Source organism: Manis javanica, chromosome 13 (genome assembly GCF_040802235.1).
Source record: "Manis javanica isolate MJ-LG chromosome 13, MJ_LKY, whole genome shotgun sequence".
NCBI lineage: Eukaryota > Metazoa > Chordata > Mammalia > Pholidota > Manidae > Manis > Manis javanica.
Genome location: NC_133168.1, coordinates 3,705,083 through 3,723,790, shown reverse-complemented (window position 1 = coordinate 3,723,790; position 18,708 = coordinate 3,705,083). Strand labels below are relative to the sequence as shown.

Below are 18,708 nucleotides of genomic sequence, written 5' to 3'. Positions count from 1 at the left end.
AAGAAAGATACCTTGCACCACATCAGGGGCCCAACCGTTCATGGTGGGAATGATAGAACTGCATCCCTGACTTGCTCCCCAGAAGGCAGTCAGCAAGCTCTAGAGCAAGGGGCAGCACCCCAGCCTCCTGGCATCTAGGCCAGGGCTGTCTCCCTACACCTTGTTATTCAAATATCTGGCTGTATTCCCCAAACCTGTGCATTTGAATCACGGGGACCTTGGCACTGCCAGGTTGTTGAGCTCACAAATGCACGGTACACCATGAGAACGAAGGAAAGGAATTGATAATAAGGGTGGAGGAAGAGATAATAAATGGTTGGGAACATGAAAACCAACACCAAGAGAAGCTCAATACGAGCAACGTCTGTTTGCCTAACACTTCCTCACGGTGACAAGTGATGGCAGGTAAACGCGGACGCAGGTGCTGTCATGCCCTCCCGCACCTTGCCAGGAGCTGACACGCCAGCTGCTGCCCTGCTCGGAGGACGGAAGCTTTTCCATTTGTCACCAACCGCAGTTCTTGGAATGAGCACAGTATCTATTTAAAATCTGGGGGGGAAATGGGCCTGTTGGGTCTGGAACTGAGCTTATATATTCCTTGCAGAATTTTTCATTCAAGGAGTTACAGCCCTATCATCACCACTAATGACAGGTGAACTGGATTTTTAAAGTCCTAAAGGCACGGAGGACAAGAAGGCAAGAAAAACAACTATTGCCTCTTAAGAAAAAACAAAAAAAACCTCCACAGAGCTTCATTTTCTAACTATCTTATGTTGAACTTGTCATTAAATGCTAAGCAAACACAAAATGCTGAGAAGACGGCTTTGGTGCCCAAGCTTTCCTCAGAGCTGCTCATTTTTCTTTTACTAAGATCAAATAAAATGTGCATGAGCAGTATGTGCAAATTTCCCCTCTCTTTAGCTAACATGGGAAACTATATAGCTCTTAGGTGAAACAGTGGATTTTTGTCTAATTTTTGTATCACAGTATCTCACAAAGGTTAACCAGATAAGAGTAATGTGAAAAGAAAAAGATGTGAGGGCCACACGCCATATGTGAAGAAAGTGCCCCTCAGGTGCCCGCTGAGGTCCCAAGATGGACATTAAGGATTCTCGCACTGCCTCTGGGTCACCGATACCCCAGTGAGGGACAGACACCACCACAGGTGGCACCTGCTGTCCATGCTGAGGAGACTACCCCCCACTCAGGCCTCCTTCGGTCCTGTGCCTGCATCATCATGGCTACCACAGGCTTAGCATCTCTCTAACAATTGCTTTTCTCCCCTTTTAATTTCAAAGAGAAGGTAGCTCTCAGCCTCTGGATCTTCTGCAGGTATCTTAGTTCAGGTGGCCATATAAACATACCATAAGCTGGGTGGTGAAACCACAGGAATGTATGTCTGACTTGGGAGGTGCCCGGTCAAGGTGCCAGCAGATTAAGTGTCTGGCGACGGCTCGCTTCCTAAGCTTGCAGACGGCCACCTTCTCGCCCTGTCCTGATGTGGCCCTCCCTGGTGCGTGCATGTTGGGACAGAGCTTTCCTGGTCCTTCCTCTTCTTACAAGACCACTCTCATGACTCATGGGTACCTACTTACCTCCCAAAGGGCCCACCTCCAAATACCATCACTGTGGGCTTTTGGGCATCCATATGTGAATTTTGGGAGGACGCAAGCATTCAGTCTGTAAGAGCAGGCGATATTTACTAGCTTAGATTTAATAAGCTTTCTTTTTCTTTTTTTTACTATAGTTGTTTTTACAGTTACCTTATATTTCTAGCAAGTAATCATTTCCAGTTACAGTAGTGACCAAGTAGTTACTTTGGAAATACATTTGTGAAACAGTGAACTAACTTAGAGAAAAATATTAAGTAAAATGTAATACGAGGGTACAAAGATAAGGCACAAATCATGAAGGTGATAGAAAAATGACTGGTTGTCCTAGAAAGCCATGCGAGGAAGTCACTCGTAGCTTGGACATGGCCTGCACGGAGAAAACCACTGAAACTTATGGCCCTCGCCTGCTCCACGGCAGGTTGTAGCCTCCAGGGCACATGTCACTCGGGTGTAGGAAAACATAAGACCATTATTATGACCATTTGGGCAAAATTCAGATACCTGGGGGATCTGAGATGGATCTAGAAAATTGCTCTAGGTGTCAGGAAAACACTTGTTTTCAGCAAATTCTTTTCACTAGGTTAGATTTCAAGTTGGTTTGGAGAACAGAAAAATATTTCAGAATGGATGATGGAGGAGTAGAGAGAAGTTGGCTACGACGCTGCCCTGCAGAAGCATCCGTGTAACAACCAGGAGAGAGATGTTCCCCCTGAGAACCAAAGGCCGCTTTCTTTCTCGCTGTCGCAGCGGGAGGGGGCTGAGTCCTGCATCTTGTCATGTCAGTCCCTTCCCGCCTGTGACTGAGGAATCAGGCTGATTCCACTTTGTGGCTCCGTAATCTTAACTCACAGTTCCTAGGCCAGCTTTGCAAGAAAAGAGATTCGAAGTTGCAGAAGGCTTCCCACTGCCCTCCTCCCAGGAGTGGGGCGTGTCATTGCTGCTCATGGCCCACCGGCCAGAAGCGGCCGGGAAATGTTGTCTCCCGTGAGCCCAGGAAGGAAAGGAAGACACGGTATGGGGGAATATACAGATGGTCTAAGAGTATCGGAGCACCTCCTCAAACTAGAGTATGAATTAGCTAGGGAATCAATGCAGAAGGTAGCAAATGTAACCGAGAATATGAAATAAGAAACCTGTATTTTCTCAGAAATACTCTGCCAGAAGTTCTTTGGCCCTCATCAAAAGTGCCTAATTACCCTTTAATATCCTAGTAGCCAGAGCCACATATGAGGGCAAGTGCCTCCTGGGCAAAACCTCCCACCATTATCAACAACTTCTCCCTGGTTAAAGAGAAACTCCGTTTGAAAAAAAAAAAAGCTGGTGAATAGTTTCCAAGAATAACAAAACTATTTGCTCTCCAAATAACTTGTTGATAACTCTGCTTGACATCAGAGGCTGAGTCAATTAGTTAGCGATGATTCTCCATCACTTCATTATTAGTGGATCTTTACAAGTCTGTTCCATAAAGTCCCTGCTACCTTTCTACAATGAATGTGTCTGTCCCCAAAAACTCCCTGTGTTCACTTATAAAGCTTTCATCTCGCCCAGAAGCCTGCAGGATCCCCTGGACCTGGAGGTTCGGTCTAATGGGAAAAGCCCTGCGTGCTGCAAGGCCGGAGCGTGGGGCCTGGGCTCACCCGCCACAGGGGAGGGGCTGCACTGGCCATACTGCAGCTTCCACTGGATTCCCCCACTGCAGCCGTTTCTTGGGAACCTGGAGGGATGATGCATTCCAGCAAAAAGACCCCTGCCGTCTTTCTTCACTCTTTCCTCTGGCTTGACTTGAGCAGTTATGAAGGATGGAGAGTGCATCAAGTGCTGAGTTTACCAGGCCTGTCTAAACTGTGCATGACTCCAGGGGATGTTTAATAGGACACCCTGAGGATTCGGGCAGGTTCTAAATCCCACACGGAGGAAAATACAGAGAAATTCACTTGTACAGAAACGCCCAATCCTTCATGGAAGGGCCATGATTTGAAATCCTGGGGCAGGTGGTGGAGAGGATCACCTTCTGCTTCAGCCACTCCGCACTTCCTTTTCTATGAAATGACAGTTAAATGATAATACTACTCAGTTAAAAAGGTGGTCGGCAGGATTCAGTGAGATCATGTCCAAAAGCACCAGGGCAGGGCACAAGCATTATAAGCTCTTAGTAGGACCAGTTTGAGATGGAGAATATTCTAGGGCTCTTAGTAGCATTATAAGCGCTTAGTAGGACCAGTTTGAGATGGAGAATATTCCAGGGCTGCAGGGCACAATATAGGGATTGTGCAGATGACGTGGGATTTTTCCTTTGTTCCCTTTAGTCCTGTCCCCCTTTATCACCTGATTCATACTGACTGCTCTTAATATTTGGTCATTTCATTAAGATTAGTGAGAAGACTATACTGCTCCAAAATTCAGAGAAACAAATGGGAAAAAGGAGTGAATAAAACTGGGCTCAACGTAAGGAGGAAGAATCAGGAATTTTATGACCCAACCCTTTGACTCCAGCTTCCTTCTATGCTGCCATCTTCTCCCTCTCATAAAGAGGACTCTGTTGCAGCACATCATGGCAGTTTTGGAATGTAAGTAAAACAGGATGCAGAGACCACGATCATGTTTGCACATGACCTGAAATGAAGCCTGTTTGACCTACGTTCTTCAGAGGAAAAAAAAAGAATATTGCATCAAATGAAATGTGCTGGGACCTAGACCTTTAATTATATGGCTTCACTGTCCTGCAGAAGGCCACCACTAATTTAAACTTGTCTAGCTATTGCCTACACAAGTCATGTTTGCAAGAGCACAGAACAAACCCAAATTGGGCCGGGATGACCAAAGTCTGTACCATTTAATGCCTCCAAATAGCTAAACCAAAACATAAATCACCTTACTTCCATCCCGTGGGACTGCCACGTAAACTATGAGGTAAACATCAGTGATGCGGACTGTAAGCTCTCTACAACACATTCTACCAACTCGCAATCCACCCCAGTTACTTCCCCTCTGATGCCATTTCTTCATTATTGATCCTAAGGAGAAGCTTGTTCAGAGAGCACGATTCATTCAGAAATTTCCGGCAAGAATTGTATGACGATAATACCCTAACTTGTTTAACAAGCAAGTTTTTTGCTGTATGTGTTTACAAAGCCTTGTTTGTAATTTTTGGTGCCCCAGGCAGAAAGAAGTCATGACTCCTGACAAAGAGCAATGACCTAGCATATAACCCAGTGGCACAAAATCTGTTCTGATGTTTTATGATCATTTCATTCTTACGATAGAAATAATCACTTGGAAGCTAATGCTGGTTCATTGCAGAAATTTTGGAGAATGTGATAAGGAGACAAAGGACTCACAATCTCATTGCCCAATCACAGTCAACATTTCGGGGTGTTTCCTTCATTTATACACATTGCCCTGAACATCTAAAACCTTTGCATACCGTCCTTTACTGCTAAGGTGTGAGTCATCAGCCCTAACAATCATTAAAAAATCACCTGTGAAGATCATTTTTGCTGCTTTGTTCCTTCTCACTGAAAGCCATGCTATTACTTATTTATCCATTCTTAAAGCTGGACATTCAGGTTGTTTCCAGGTTTTCTGCTCTTATAGGCAATGCTGTTCTGAATATCTTTATGTACACATTTCTATCAGCATTTTAAATTACTTCCTTAGGACATACTACCAGATAGCAAATTATTAAGGCAGACCACAGGGACATCTTAGGGTGTTTGCTCTAACATACAGCATGCACACAGGGCCACACTTTTTTTCTTTTTAGCTGACCAGTTATGTTTGGTTGTTCTTAATCCTGGGGGAAAAAAATAATACATTTTAAATTAAGTTTGCATCTCATCTGAAATGGGGTGTTCAATATATAGGATCGGGCTTAGATTGTTCTTCAGCAGCAAGCACTACTTACTTATATATTTAACTGATATGGTTTCCAATTAGGGCTCCAGCTAATTATAAGTCTGAGCATGAAGGTGGGATTAAGGGCTGAAGCAGATTGGGTTCAGGGACGGAAGTAGGGACCGGCAAACAGGCAAGCAGGAACCCCAAGTTCTGTTTATCCCTATAAAGCATTCCAGCGCCTGCCCCACTTGGTAAAATGGTATCACCCACCTAGACCTTGATGTGCAGGATGTGCTGACAGAGGGACAAAAGGGGAAAAGCAAGCTTCCTCTCTCCAGATAGAGAAGTGCCCCTCGGCCAGGAAGCACGGCTGGGCCCTGTGGGTCTTCTGCCTGTGGGCCTCCAAGCTTCCAGAGAACCCCTCCTATTCACAGCTTCTCCGCTGGAGGAGAGAGGATGCTCCTGGTTTACAATGCCTACAACTCTAGCTGAAGGACACCCACACAACTCCCCCCTCTGCCCGCAGAACCCCTACCCTTCTGCATTAAACACATGAGGAAGCAATCGGGTGCAACTGTAAATGTTCAAGGAGGCCCTATGCAAGTTTAATGGGTTGGTCAGGCCTATGGGACAACAGTAACCTCTTCCTTTGGGATTCTCTAAACTCACCTCTTAGGAATGCTTTTGAATGAGAGACAGCTCATTCACTCCTTTCTTTCTTCCATCCATCCATTTCTTAATATGTTCTTTTGTTTAAAAAATCTTTGAATCCTTTCTACCAGCGTGGCATAACTACTGCGCTAGGCAGGGAGAACTCAGCGGCAAACACCGCGGAAAGCCCCACCTCCATAGACTCTGGTCTCATCAAAGACACAAGCAGTTAAACAAGCAGTGACGCCACAGAGGGAATGCAGCGTCATGGCAGCACTAGGGAGGCGCAGACGCTTCTGGGGAAAGAGATGCTAAGCAGGCAAATCCCGAATGGAAGTGACCCAGATAGGGCTGCAGGGTAGCAAGAGAGGCAGGGAGAAAATGGCCTAGGCAGGGGAGGAGGGGCGTGCTCTAGGAGGGCAGTGGTGGCCGCTGCCCACCAGACCAGGCTGGACCTCTTCAACCCTCTTTATAATCAGAAAGTGACAGGGCAGCAGAGCAGGATGGGGGGTCCACAGGCTTCGTGCACAAGCCTGCACCAACCAGGTGCTGGGGGCTTTCTCAGCAAACTTTCCTTTGGGGACTCCATACACACATATTCCCATGTATAAATATGTGTGTTCTAGATAATGTCAACACAGGCACAGATGCAATAACGGCCTTAAGGTTTAAAGAGAAAACTTTTGACATCGTTACTCACCCTCTATAAATTTGGCCGAAGTCAATATTTGAACCACATTAAATAAATAGTCAGGGTTAGGAAAAGAGGCAGCTAGCTGCACTCAGAACTGCCTCCCAGCTGAGAAGATGCGCTTCCTTACTGAACTGCTTTAAGGACGAGGGGCAGATCCCATTATTCATGAGCATTGAGTCAGTTCGTGAACAAAGATGAATAGTGAACATGGGAAATCATGCTGAAAATTAAATGGCTGCTGTACAGTAGCCACGGGCGGGAGCCCTCTGCAACCAGCGGGGATAGTCCCCGGATGGGAAAAGGTCCTGTCAAGGACAAAGCGTGATGTGATCACACCTTTATCTTATTACCTTAAGCCCCTGAGACTGAAATCTTACTCCTTTTTGTGTCTTTCTCTCCACCCTGGGAACTGAACCACATTAATGGATGTCAGAACAGTCCGCGTGTTTTTTTCCGACCAAATCTGCTAAGAGGAGAAGGTTCCTGTTGCTAATTGCAGGGGATCTCCCACTCTTTGTTTTAAGGAAAGTTTAAACAAAACGATCACCCACTCTGAGGCTTTAAACAAAGTTCAAACAGAACAAAGTTCTCTTGCCAAGGTCTAAGGCACATTTCCTCTGTCCAGATGGCTTCCTCAGGCAGGCTGACATAAGAACTGAGCCGCTCAGCGCCCCTGCCTTTTAATGCTGCTGCTTGATTGTTGCTAACGATCCCCAGCTGTCCCGCCGTGCTGGTTCCTTAACCCCTCTCTGCGGGCCACATCTGCCTGCCACGTCAAGGGGACAGGGAGATGTTGACAACGGGCTTCCCCCACAGCAACACAGGTGGGATCCTGGGCCGTGGGACAATGCAGTGTGGACAGGGTTAGAAATTTGTTTCCACAAGAACCTTCAGGAAAACGAGGATAATTTTTTATATCAGGTAAATAAACCTGATGATGGGAAATGCCACTAACTGTGGCAAACCCACCAAGAACCCAATAATGTGGCAATTATTTGGCAGGTCACTTTCCCCGCTGACTAACCCACACACTGACCTGGGCAGCAGCCCAGACTGGAGTGGTGGCCAAGAGGATTCTGAGAGTTCTGGCAACGTGCGCCCACTCCCTCTACTGCCCCCCAACCCAGGCGGGTATTCTGCTCAAGCCCATCACACGTAAGGCACACTCGAGTTTGATCTACACCAGATACAAGCAGATCACGTACACTTCCTGTACTGACTGAATGCTTCCCCTTTGTTTTCTGTGTCTTGCCGACTTTGAGCTGATGTTAGTCAGTGTGCCCACAAGTCTTAACACCTAAGCCTGCAGGAGGTCCATCAGTTCAGACATTAAAAAGTGCTTTTTGGTGATGTCATCACAGAAGGCATACTGCAGTTCTGGGAGTCAAATTCACTTCATCTATGTTTGTCTAAGTTCCCCTTTTATGCTCAGTCTCCTTCCTTCCCCCGATCCTTTTTTTTTTTTCAAGGAAGGAGGCATATTATCTTAACCTTAAATACAAATTTAAGAGTCTGACTTGGCAGGATTTTTGTTTCTGTGCTTGTTTCTTTGTTTTAGCCCATATCAGGATATTACCAAATTTTCTTTTTTTCGTTCAAAATACTAGAAAAGAAGTTCAGCTGGAAAACTCACGGCAAGAGGCTCGTAAGCAGCACAGAGTGGTCTAGTGGCAAGAGGGCGTCCAGACGTGGATTGAGATTCTGTTCCTTCCGTGACTGGTCCTCTGGCACTGCCCGCATTTGGTGGCCTGAGTCTTCGCTTTATTACCCATGGAACTAGAGGACATGCTCTGACTTAGGGGGTTAGTATGGGGCTTAGAGATGATACATGTAAAGCTGCCTGCTCAGTGCCTGGGGCCTGATGGTCACGTGGGGGCTGTTATTACATGTTGAAGCTCTTCATATTTAGCTGAAACATGAGCCAGTTTCTTCCCAGTATGTGGCCATTGATAAAAAAGAGTAGATGGCTTGGTTAACAATCAAACTACCAATAGATACAAAGTGGCCATTGACCAGGGTCTGCTCACACAGTGGGAACAGCCCCAGTCCCTCCAACCACCCTTCAAGTTTTCTGGGCCTCAGGACAGGCCGCCTGACCTCAACTCCACACCTACTTCTGGTTACAATTTAAACTATCAACCAGGCTGGTGACAGTAGGAGAACACCTTCCAAATTTGAGCAAAGATTTGACCACCGCCCCATACACTTGGCACCAAGGGCTTACCTGGCAACAGACGCACACATACACATCATCCTGTCCAGGAAAGGCCATAAGCTGAGGCTTCCCAATATATACCTCAATTTTGTATTGACTTTTGCGTCCTTCTCCTAACAAAAACTCACTGCAAATGAGGTAGAGACTGGACTGTCTTCTAGATCTTTGGTATAATATTCTCATCCCGTCTGTCCTACCCTTGGTCCCCAGAGTGACAGCAATCAGAAGCAAGATGCAAGCTCATCCAAGGCCTTCAACAGTTTCAGATTCGAAAATGGCTTTCTGACCAAGTTGAGAGCAATGTGGAAGCAGACAACCTTACTTTCTCCCATTGTCCCAGTGTGGGGAAAATGGAAGTGCCTATGGCCAGGATCCTCACCTGACCCTAAACTCCTTGGTGACGTAACTGGCCTGCTGCTAGGCTACTGCGTCCACGCCCATAGGCAATGGGCTATTACTGACCGAGTCACTAGATAAAGGGCTCTGCCCAGGGCTCTGGGGGGAGGCAGAGACGGAGGAGGATTATGGACCTGCAGACTGTTAGATGAGTTGTGATTCTGGCACTCTACCTACCACCATGAGAAGAGAGCCCAGTATGAACCCTTTTACCCCAAGAATGTTCTGTTGTCATTTCTCAGTCTCAGCAAATCCATAGCGAATTTGCTCAGGGCTGAAACCCTCAGACAAGACACCCAGGAAACACAAGATAAGCCCTTTGGAGCCTCCTAGTCAATGATAAACTGATGAAATATGTCTTACATTAGAGGCACGGCTAAAGACGTATTTTTTCCCACTAGAAAGAATTCTGGATGACTGTTTCCTGAGTGCCACCAGGCTAAAAGAAAGGAGCAAGCAAGTTTAAAAGCTTATTCTTCATACAGCACAACATCCCCTACATACATGGCCACGATCATATATGTTCTGGATTTCACTGGTTTGTATTTCCCAGACTTTTTTCAAGTTCTCAACATCACTCATCTTTAAAGAGGATTATGATGAAGCTTGACTTAAGGTAAAGCAGAATTATTACTGGTCCCTTCTCCCAACTCTGAGCTTCCATCTCCAGGGGACCCAGAAGTTTCCATGCATCTGCTGGGTCCCGAGAAATCTGCATCTTTCTTAAAACAACAACAATGTGGCATTAAGTTTTTTGTGAATATAAATAAAACTTTTGTAATGACGAACCAACAATAGTAATAAGTCTTATAACACAAAATAAAACAACAGCAGCTGCAGCCTGGAACAGGTGCTGAGGAACCGTGACCCAGAAATCAGAAACAGCCTTTGTGCCAAATCAAGGAAATGAAGGCCCACTGGGCACTGCCTGAGAAACCCCCTTGGACCTCTGCAACTTCACCAGCAGGAGCCCCGCCCCTCTGAACAACAACAAGCACAAAATCAAAGACAGATGGTAGTATGAAGATGTTTTGATCCATTTTCCCTTCCAGCTCGGCCAGCTGCACTGGGTGGCATAACCTTGCAGGACCAGGCCCTTTGCAGGTTCTGGTACCATCTCTGGTTTCAGCCACTGCCCCAGAGCACCCCAACCTGCAGGGCCTTCACTGACATGCTTCCAGGGACCTGTAAGTCTGAAGTATCCAACCTCGGGTCTGGTGTCCACGCAGCCAGGTCAGCACAACAGGGCAGGGAGTCTGCAGGGTGATGTCCCATCCAAGGTTACAGAGACCAGGAGGTCATAGCAATGGACGTATGATGACAACCATGTTCTCTCCTGACAGGTTGTGGGAGGGTGAGGTGAGGGAGGGGGTGCCTCATTGGGTCAAACGTGGCCAGAAAGCTCAATGAGAATCGGCGAAGGCTGGGAACAAAGGCCACTGTGGACCTCAAGCTGCGGCTCAGCACAAAGCACAAGCCAAAGGATATTACTTTTTCATTTTATGTATTTATTAAAATCTTTAAAGGAAACCATAAAAACAGATGGATTACAGATGAATTTGGTGTCATCAACTTTAGCAAAGAAGAAAAAAAAAGAACTGATCATGTAACAGGGACAAATAATAAACATGACTAAACCCTTTGACAACATCACATTTAAAGCCATTTATTTTCCCAGTGTTGAGCTATTAAATAAGCAAATCATCTTGTAATCAATCCTTTCAGTAATTTCTTGGAAAAAAGATTGGGTAAATGTACTCCCAGGCAAGAAACTGACATGCTTCCCGGCAAGTCTGAAAGCCTGTTTTTGCCTGCAGAGTAACACAAGGGGGGGTCACAAGAGCAGCCAGTGAGGCCGGCGTCTGCAGGGACAGGCACAACGCAGATGGACCCGATGACGCGGAGGCGTGTGGACCTGGGCTGGGCACGTGAGGACAAATGAGACATTACAGACCCGGACCAAACAAGAAAAGCAGACATTTCCCCGTGGATAGTAGAACTGAGAGTTGTGACACAGCGAGTTTCCTATTTCCTGTCCTGCACCCTGCGGCTCTGATGGTCATTTGAGTCGTGGGGACAATACACTGAATTTTGGGCCTGTGAGCGATTCCCTTCCTATGAAGAAAGTGGAGCTCATAGTCTGATGGTAATACTTGCCAGCAGCTCTGCTGAAATCACTCCATACTGGAGACTGTCTGCCTCTGCTGGCAGCTGTCAGGATACAGTGGGAAGAGTTAGAGAGAGGAGAGAGGAGGGGGGAGGGGCAGAGAGGGGTTGTTTCTAATCCGTGCTAGGCAGCATCCAATTCTGGTCCAAAAAGCAGAAAATCCTCCTTAAAAATAACATGAAGACGTAAACCCTATTTCCCCATCCCTCTTCCTTTTCTTTCCCTCACTGCCTTTCTCTTCTCTCTTTTCCTCAGGTATCACCCAGTGGGCTTGAAATGGCTCAAAAGGAATCCAGAAAACAAAATTTTAACATATGCAGTATGTTAGAAATTCAGAGGCAGGGACAACATACATCAGAATAGCAAGCTGAGCCATATGGAAATTGAGAAGCATGCATGCAGACTGAGGACCTCACAATTACACAAATGGAGCTCTGAATTTTTCTATGAAATCCTTGATAGACGAAGTGAGGAAGGAAATCTACCTGCATGTATTTCACTCTTCATGTCAGGACTAGGAAAAATGGGAAACTAATTATAAGCCTGTAAGTGTGCCTGACTAGCTACATTCTTCATTGATAACTGTGGTATCCCATCTGCCAAATAAGAACAATACTTGTTCCATATTTTATAGTAACAGATGTAGTTTGATGTAGTGAGCTATTCATACAGATAACTTGTCTTATGAAATAAGTAGTAAATATTTCTCATGGTGGTCTGGAATAAAAAAGCACAACCCGGATATCAAATGCATATAATTACATGTTCATGTAGCCTACTTATAAGGTACAGATCAGATTCCACCTCACTAAAACCTGGGCCCGTGTGGTCGCTACAGGAGTTTCTTCTTTGTTTGTTCTGCTATTATTATTTGACAGAGTAGGACTGCAGCTCCATCCAATAACTCTGGCTGACTACGAGACAAATTACAGTGATTATGGGACACATTACTGATTTTACATTTTGAGAAGACTGTAAGTAGCTACTAGAGAAAATAACGATCCATTCCAGGTTCCTATCCTAAAATCTTTCTGTATTTTAAGAAGAAATTTTCTGGTAGTAGCAATAAAAAACAAATAAACAAAACTCTTCTGTGGTTTATTCGTATATCAATCCTATCCAGAAGAGAAAATTTCAATGAAGAATTACCAAACCTGAAAAAAATATCAATGGGAAAGGTAATAGAAGTTAAAAGATAGTTTAACTTTAAAATCAGTTGTAATAGAAAACTACCAAAATCTGCTACATTTTCTATACACTTTAGGGAATTACTATTGAGAAAAAAAAATAGGAAAAACTTTAATGATCAAAATTGCAAGAAACAATAATCAAATGCACAAAAAAACTGAACTGTAATTTATGTATGTTGATTTTTTTTTACTTTTTTAAATTGAGGTATCATTGATAGATAGTCTTGTATTGGTTTCAAGTATACAACATAGTGGTTCAACAGTTAACAATATTAAAATCTTCACCTTGGAAAAAAAAAAAAAAAAAGATTATTCATTACCAGTCTTGTTTCACCTATGTTCCCTCACTTCTTTCCCACCTTGCTCCCTCCCATTACCACTCAGTTATTTTAAAGAAAAACCAGATATTATACTATTTCATTTAAGAGTGTCCTTTAATGAAAGAAATTCCTTATTTTAATATAATCTAATTCTGAACTTTAAGATTAGTGTTGTTTGTATTCTCATTTTAAAAAATTAAGGTTATTAGCATATCCTCCTATACTATGATCTGGAAACTTTGTTTTATCTTTTACATTTAAATCTTCAATCCGCCTAGAATTGATTTCTGTGTATGGTGTGAGGTAGAGATCAAAATATATTTTTCTATATGGCTATGCTATTACTAAATCACCATTATTGAAAAGACTCTTCTTTCTACTTTTACTGTATAGTATGACTTCTGTCACCAATAAAATGCCCAAGTAGTCTAAAAAAAAAAAAAAAAAAAAAAACTGAAGTATCTACATAGCTGTACTAATCAATAGTAAACCGACTCATTCATGAATATGAATTGGCAACCATGAGTTACCAAATATCTGTAGAAAACAAATAACAGAAAGAGAAGGACTGAGATAAACAAAACACAAAATTGACCCCAGAAGAAAAAGAGATAGTTCAAAGAACTGAAGAAAACCTTTTAAAACAGTGATTTGGCAATCTCAGAAATATTTAATGTAAGGTCCACTTAAAGGTTAATACAAAAGGAGTTATCAGAGACTATGACATCGCTGCACAAAACAGCAATGTGATTGTCAACACAAAATATGTAGAAACTACATAAGAAATTGGGCAGGGCAAAAACCACATTGGTGGCTGAAATAGTCGAGTTCAGAGGTTAATCCAGCACAAATGAAAAGAGATAGACATAGGAGAGAAAAGATCATCAATGGGAGAACACTTCTAGGAGTCCCTTTCCAGCATAAAGACTTGAAAAGTAACTAACATATAATCAAAAGAAATAATAAACTTTTACCAAGCTGGGGCAATCACACGTTCTAAGAATGAAAGGCCTTCTAGGTGAGGGACAGGATGAATGAAAACAGACTCACACCTAGACACAACATTGTGAGGTTTCAAAATTCCTTAAATAAAAAGAAAATTCAAGTGGGTCCCAAAGAAAATAATTCCACTACCACAGGGATTGAGAATCGGACTGACAGCAGACTTGCCATCACCACACTAAGTGCAGTGCTAGGAGAACACAGAAAGCCTTCGAACTGCTAAGGGAAATTTGCTTGAATCTAAAATGTTCCCTACCAAATTTCCAATAAGGGCCAATAAAGGCATTTTTAAACATGCAAGAACTAAGAAATCTTACCAAGAATCCAATATGAATATATTATTTGAGGAAGTATAACAGCAACACCAAAAAATGTTTTCAAAAGAATGAGAATGACAAGAATAAAAAAAAAAGTAGCATCTGAATATGAACAAGAAGGAGTTAAAGAAGCTGAAAATAATTAAAAGAGAAGCCAGTGGACCTTGACACCTAGCACTATTCTGAGTAAGATTTTCAGTGCACAGGATTATCTTTCCTTCAAAATGAGCCTAGTCACATGACTTAGTTCTTGCTTTTGGTGGGGGTGCATAAATTTTTAGAAGTCTTTAGAGCAATAACAGGAGAGTTTAATTTTATTAAAGGAAAAAATGTAAATGACATAAACCTTGACAATTTAGAAATGATAAAAATCAGAAGTTGAAGCAGGAAAGGGAAGTGAGAAGTAGTAAAATGTTCTTCATTCCTCATGGGGGATGTAATATGCATTCAAAAATGATAAAGCAGGAAAGAAACTTTAAGTGTAACTATGGTAGGTGATGAATAATGACTGTTCTCGATCAAAATGGCCAAATGAGAACACACATCTCTTTCCTCTCCAAATGCACAAAAACGTAAAGGAAATTGAAAAGGTGTAAGCCGGTAATATCAGAGACCTGGAGACCCATCAGAACATGAAGGATTTCCAAAAGCTTCTGAAAATGGTTGGAGAAGTAGTGATAAATTAAAAGAAAATAAAGAGTTTAAATAGAGTAAATTGAATTAAGTTAAATTAAAATGGAATGATCTACCTAGAATTTGTGGGGAGAGAGTCGCCGTGGGGGAAGGAGCAGCGAGCCCCAGGTGTGCAGAGGGCAGGGCAGAGGGAAACGGCGAACACAGGAAGCCTCATTGAGGGTCTTCATCCGGGAGTTACCCACCGTGCCCCCGCATTCCAGCCACTCCTGTAGCCAGACTGATAGCCAGCCACACATTATCCTCAGGCTCTCCCCACAAAACTGTAGGATTCTTTGCTGAAAAAATTAAATAAACTTTCTGAAGAGGGAAGGTAACATATTCTGATATTTGGGGGACATGTAGGGTGAAAGGCAGCTCCCCACCCTTTCTATCTAAAGCAGACAAGCCCCTCAATCCACAGAACTGCCAAACAGCCTCCCTGTACAGCCCTCTTTTCCCTCAAATCCTTATATGAATGATAGAATAGACAGGCGATTGAAGCACAATTGCAGGATAAAAGAAAGAGCAAGATAAACTCTTGAAAAACTGATGCCAGAGGAAAGAGAAAATTCAAACAGACTGCAACTTAAATGCACTTTCATAAGTATTCTCAGATTTTAATTTTTTATTGAAGTATTAAATACAGAAAAAGGAACAGATCGTGAGTGTACTGCCCAATGTTACATCACTAAGTGAATACACCTATTAACTACCACTGAGATCCCCCAGACTTTTTTCAACAGTATGTTACCAGAACCTCAGAAGCCCCTTTCCTGCTCCCTTCTAATCACTACTCCCTCTCTTCTCCACAAAGAAAGCTGACTCCCAACACCATAGACCTGTCTGTTTGAATTCTACATAAATGGAAGCATGTAGTCTGTATGTTTCTGGATTCTTGAACTCCACGTTGTGTTCATGAGATCCAGCCACAAGTCTAGGAAGAAGATTTGATGGTCCTACTCTTGTGGAGCTTAACAACAAAACTATCAGATAAACAACAGTAGGGTTTTTGTGCTGGAGAGGGACTAGACAGCTCCTTTAGGCTACATGAGCAGCAGAAAGCCTCTCTGAGAAAGAGACATTTAAGCTGGAATGGGCCAAGAAAGAGCCAGTCATGATAAGGACAGATGAGGATAAGGAGTATTTAGTACACAATATATAAAATGCTCCTCTCTCATTCTCTCTTCTGACACACACACACACACACACACACACACACACACAAATAAGAAAAAGACAGTCAAAACAATATAAGAGCTGGACAAGAGAATGGAACAGTCACTGCACAAAAGAAGACATCCAATATATCTAATACCTAAATATCCAGTCAACATATGTGTTCAACTTCACTAGTAATCAATAAAATTACTGATTTTTAGCTACCAGAAAGGTTAACACAAAAACCACACAGAACTGATTCTACCAAGAGTTGGGAAGGATGCAAATCGACTAGAAAAGAATTCTCATACGCTGCCGGCAGGAGTGTGAATTGGCACAACCATTTTGAAATACCGTTTGCCATTATCTTCTGAAGTTGGACTTCAGCACACCCTGTAACCCAGAAATTTATTTCTATATATCCAACAGAAATTTGTCATATCTGCAAACACATTTTAAGGAAATGTTTACAGTAGCGCAGTTTGTACAAGACAGAAACTGCAAACAACCAAATGAGCAGCAACCGGAGAAAGAACGGAGGCCTGTCACAATGCGATTCTAGACGGCAACAGGAAGGAACAAATCCCTGCTACACCTGTCGCAACAAGAAAGCCTACTTCCGGAATGAATCCCTTTCCTGTAGTTCCTGGACCTGAGAACTTAGCCTCCCACCCTCAGCTAAACGGGGAGCACCTGCCCCCTGCTCTGTGCATCCCAGCTGTGGGTCACAGGGAGGCCACACAGACATCCCTTTCTCCCCCTTGCATGCTCGCTAACAGCTGGTAAGGTCTTGTGTGTGTGTAGGTGTGTAAAATAATCACTTTATTAACATTTCTTAAATAACATAGGAAATTTTTTTTTTATATAGAGTTTCTTTTTTATTGAAAGAAGTGACTGGTGGTTACTAGGGGGAGGGGCTGGAGAAGGTGGGTAGAGAGGATGGAGAGGATAAAGGGGCACAAAAATTCTCAGTTATATAGCTTTGCGCAGTGGCAGTATCGTAGCCAATGAGGTTTATCCGAGGCGCGATTATTGCTAATTGAAAAAAAAAAAAAAATTCTCAGTTATAACATAAGTTGGTCATGGGGATGGTAGTACAGCATGGAGAACATAGTCAATGATTCTGTACCATCTTCCTATGCTGACAGATAGTAACCGCACTAGTGGGGGTGAAGATTTAATAATATGGGGAACTCCTGAACCACTGTGGTGTGTACTTGAAGCCATGTAAGATTGTATATCTGCTGGTAAGGTCTCCCCACTCTGATTCCTCAGTTTTCTGCCTGGTGACACTGACATTAAGCAGTCAAGGGGGTGGTCCGCGTGAGGAGAGCCTGTGGACTTCACCCCTGTTTACCCAGCACCTGACAGAATGCCTGACACAGGGAAGGCATGCCATCAATGTCCGTTGACCCAAGAATGAGTGTTGAGTCATTGTCCCTGAGATCCCCTTTGACATCTACTGAAATGTAACCACTTGAGGAAATGCACTGTCTGTATAAGGGGTTGGATTTAGTAGTCTTCCAGGTAGTCTTAATTGGCATTTACCATGTAGAGTTGCTAATTGTGTACCCCCCCCACCTCAATTTTTTTTACTCTCAGCTATCTTTTAAAACTTAGATATAGGATGAGCAACTTGCTTTCCTAGGTAAGGATCAATTAAATTAGGTTTCACTTGGTTTGCAGTTATGGATGGAAGCTTCCCACAGCTCTGTTTAGGAGGGTGCTCTCAGACCCTTAAACTCAGAAAATATAGCCAAGGATTTAAAGAAATCCTTACTCCCACAGGACTTTCTTATTTCCTAAATTTTGTCCTTTCTTTTTGTGTAGGGCAGACTAAGAGTAAGACATATTAAGAAACTGAATAAGTTTAAAGAAAGAAATAGACCAGGAAATCTAACTGTAGACTTAAATGAAGACAAGCTAATTAGCAAACTAATGGTATGGCTCACTGGCCCTTGGGTTAGGTGATAATTTGCTCATAGAGCTCTAAAAATAATATCCACCGGCTACTATATATTAGAAATGTATTAAGTGCCAGGCAGTGGGTTATCCCTTACCTAGATAAAGGTAGGAGACATTGACTTTAGCAGAATTCTAGATCAAGCCTGGAAGAATTCAGTTCATATTATCTAGAAAATTTAATTCAATAGTTGGTGCTCTGGTATGAACTAAAATCAGAATGACTGGTTTCCCTTATCCTTCCTAAAATTACTTCACCATGAAATTGGCTGTTGGCAAGTCCTGAAACTCTGAGGAATCACAGGAGACACAATGATCAATGTAAGATTCAATGCCTGTCTTCAAGTTGCTCACCATCCTGAGTGGGAAAGACGAAGACAGATCAATTCGGTCCAGATGCTGAGGACTATAAGAGGCACGGCATTGTGGGAGCCTGGGCTTACCCAAGGCTGGGATGTCTAACATGAGTTCCGGAGTCCTGAAGAGCGACTCCCTCCAGGCAGAGGGGCCA

The 18,708-nt window shown here is 43.3% G+C and overlaps 1 long non-coding RNA gene and 1 pseudogene across 3 annotated transcripts in view; one reads left to right on the top strand and one right to left on the bottom strand.

The window, feature by feature from the left end:
• The window catches only part of LOC118971301 (uncharacterized), a 374,798-nt gene that overhangs the window by 308,366 nt on the left and 47,724 nt on the right, over nucleotides 1-18,708 (bottom strand). The gene's annotated exons all lie outside the window — the stretch shown is intronic.
• Nucleotides 17,214-17,327, top strand: LOC118971328 (U4 spliceosomal RNA; annotated as a pseudogene).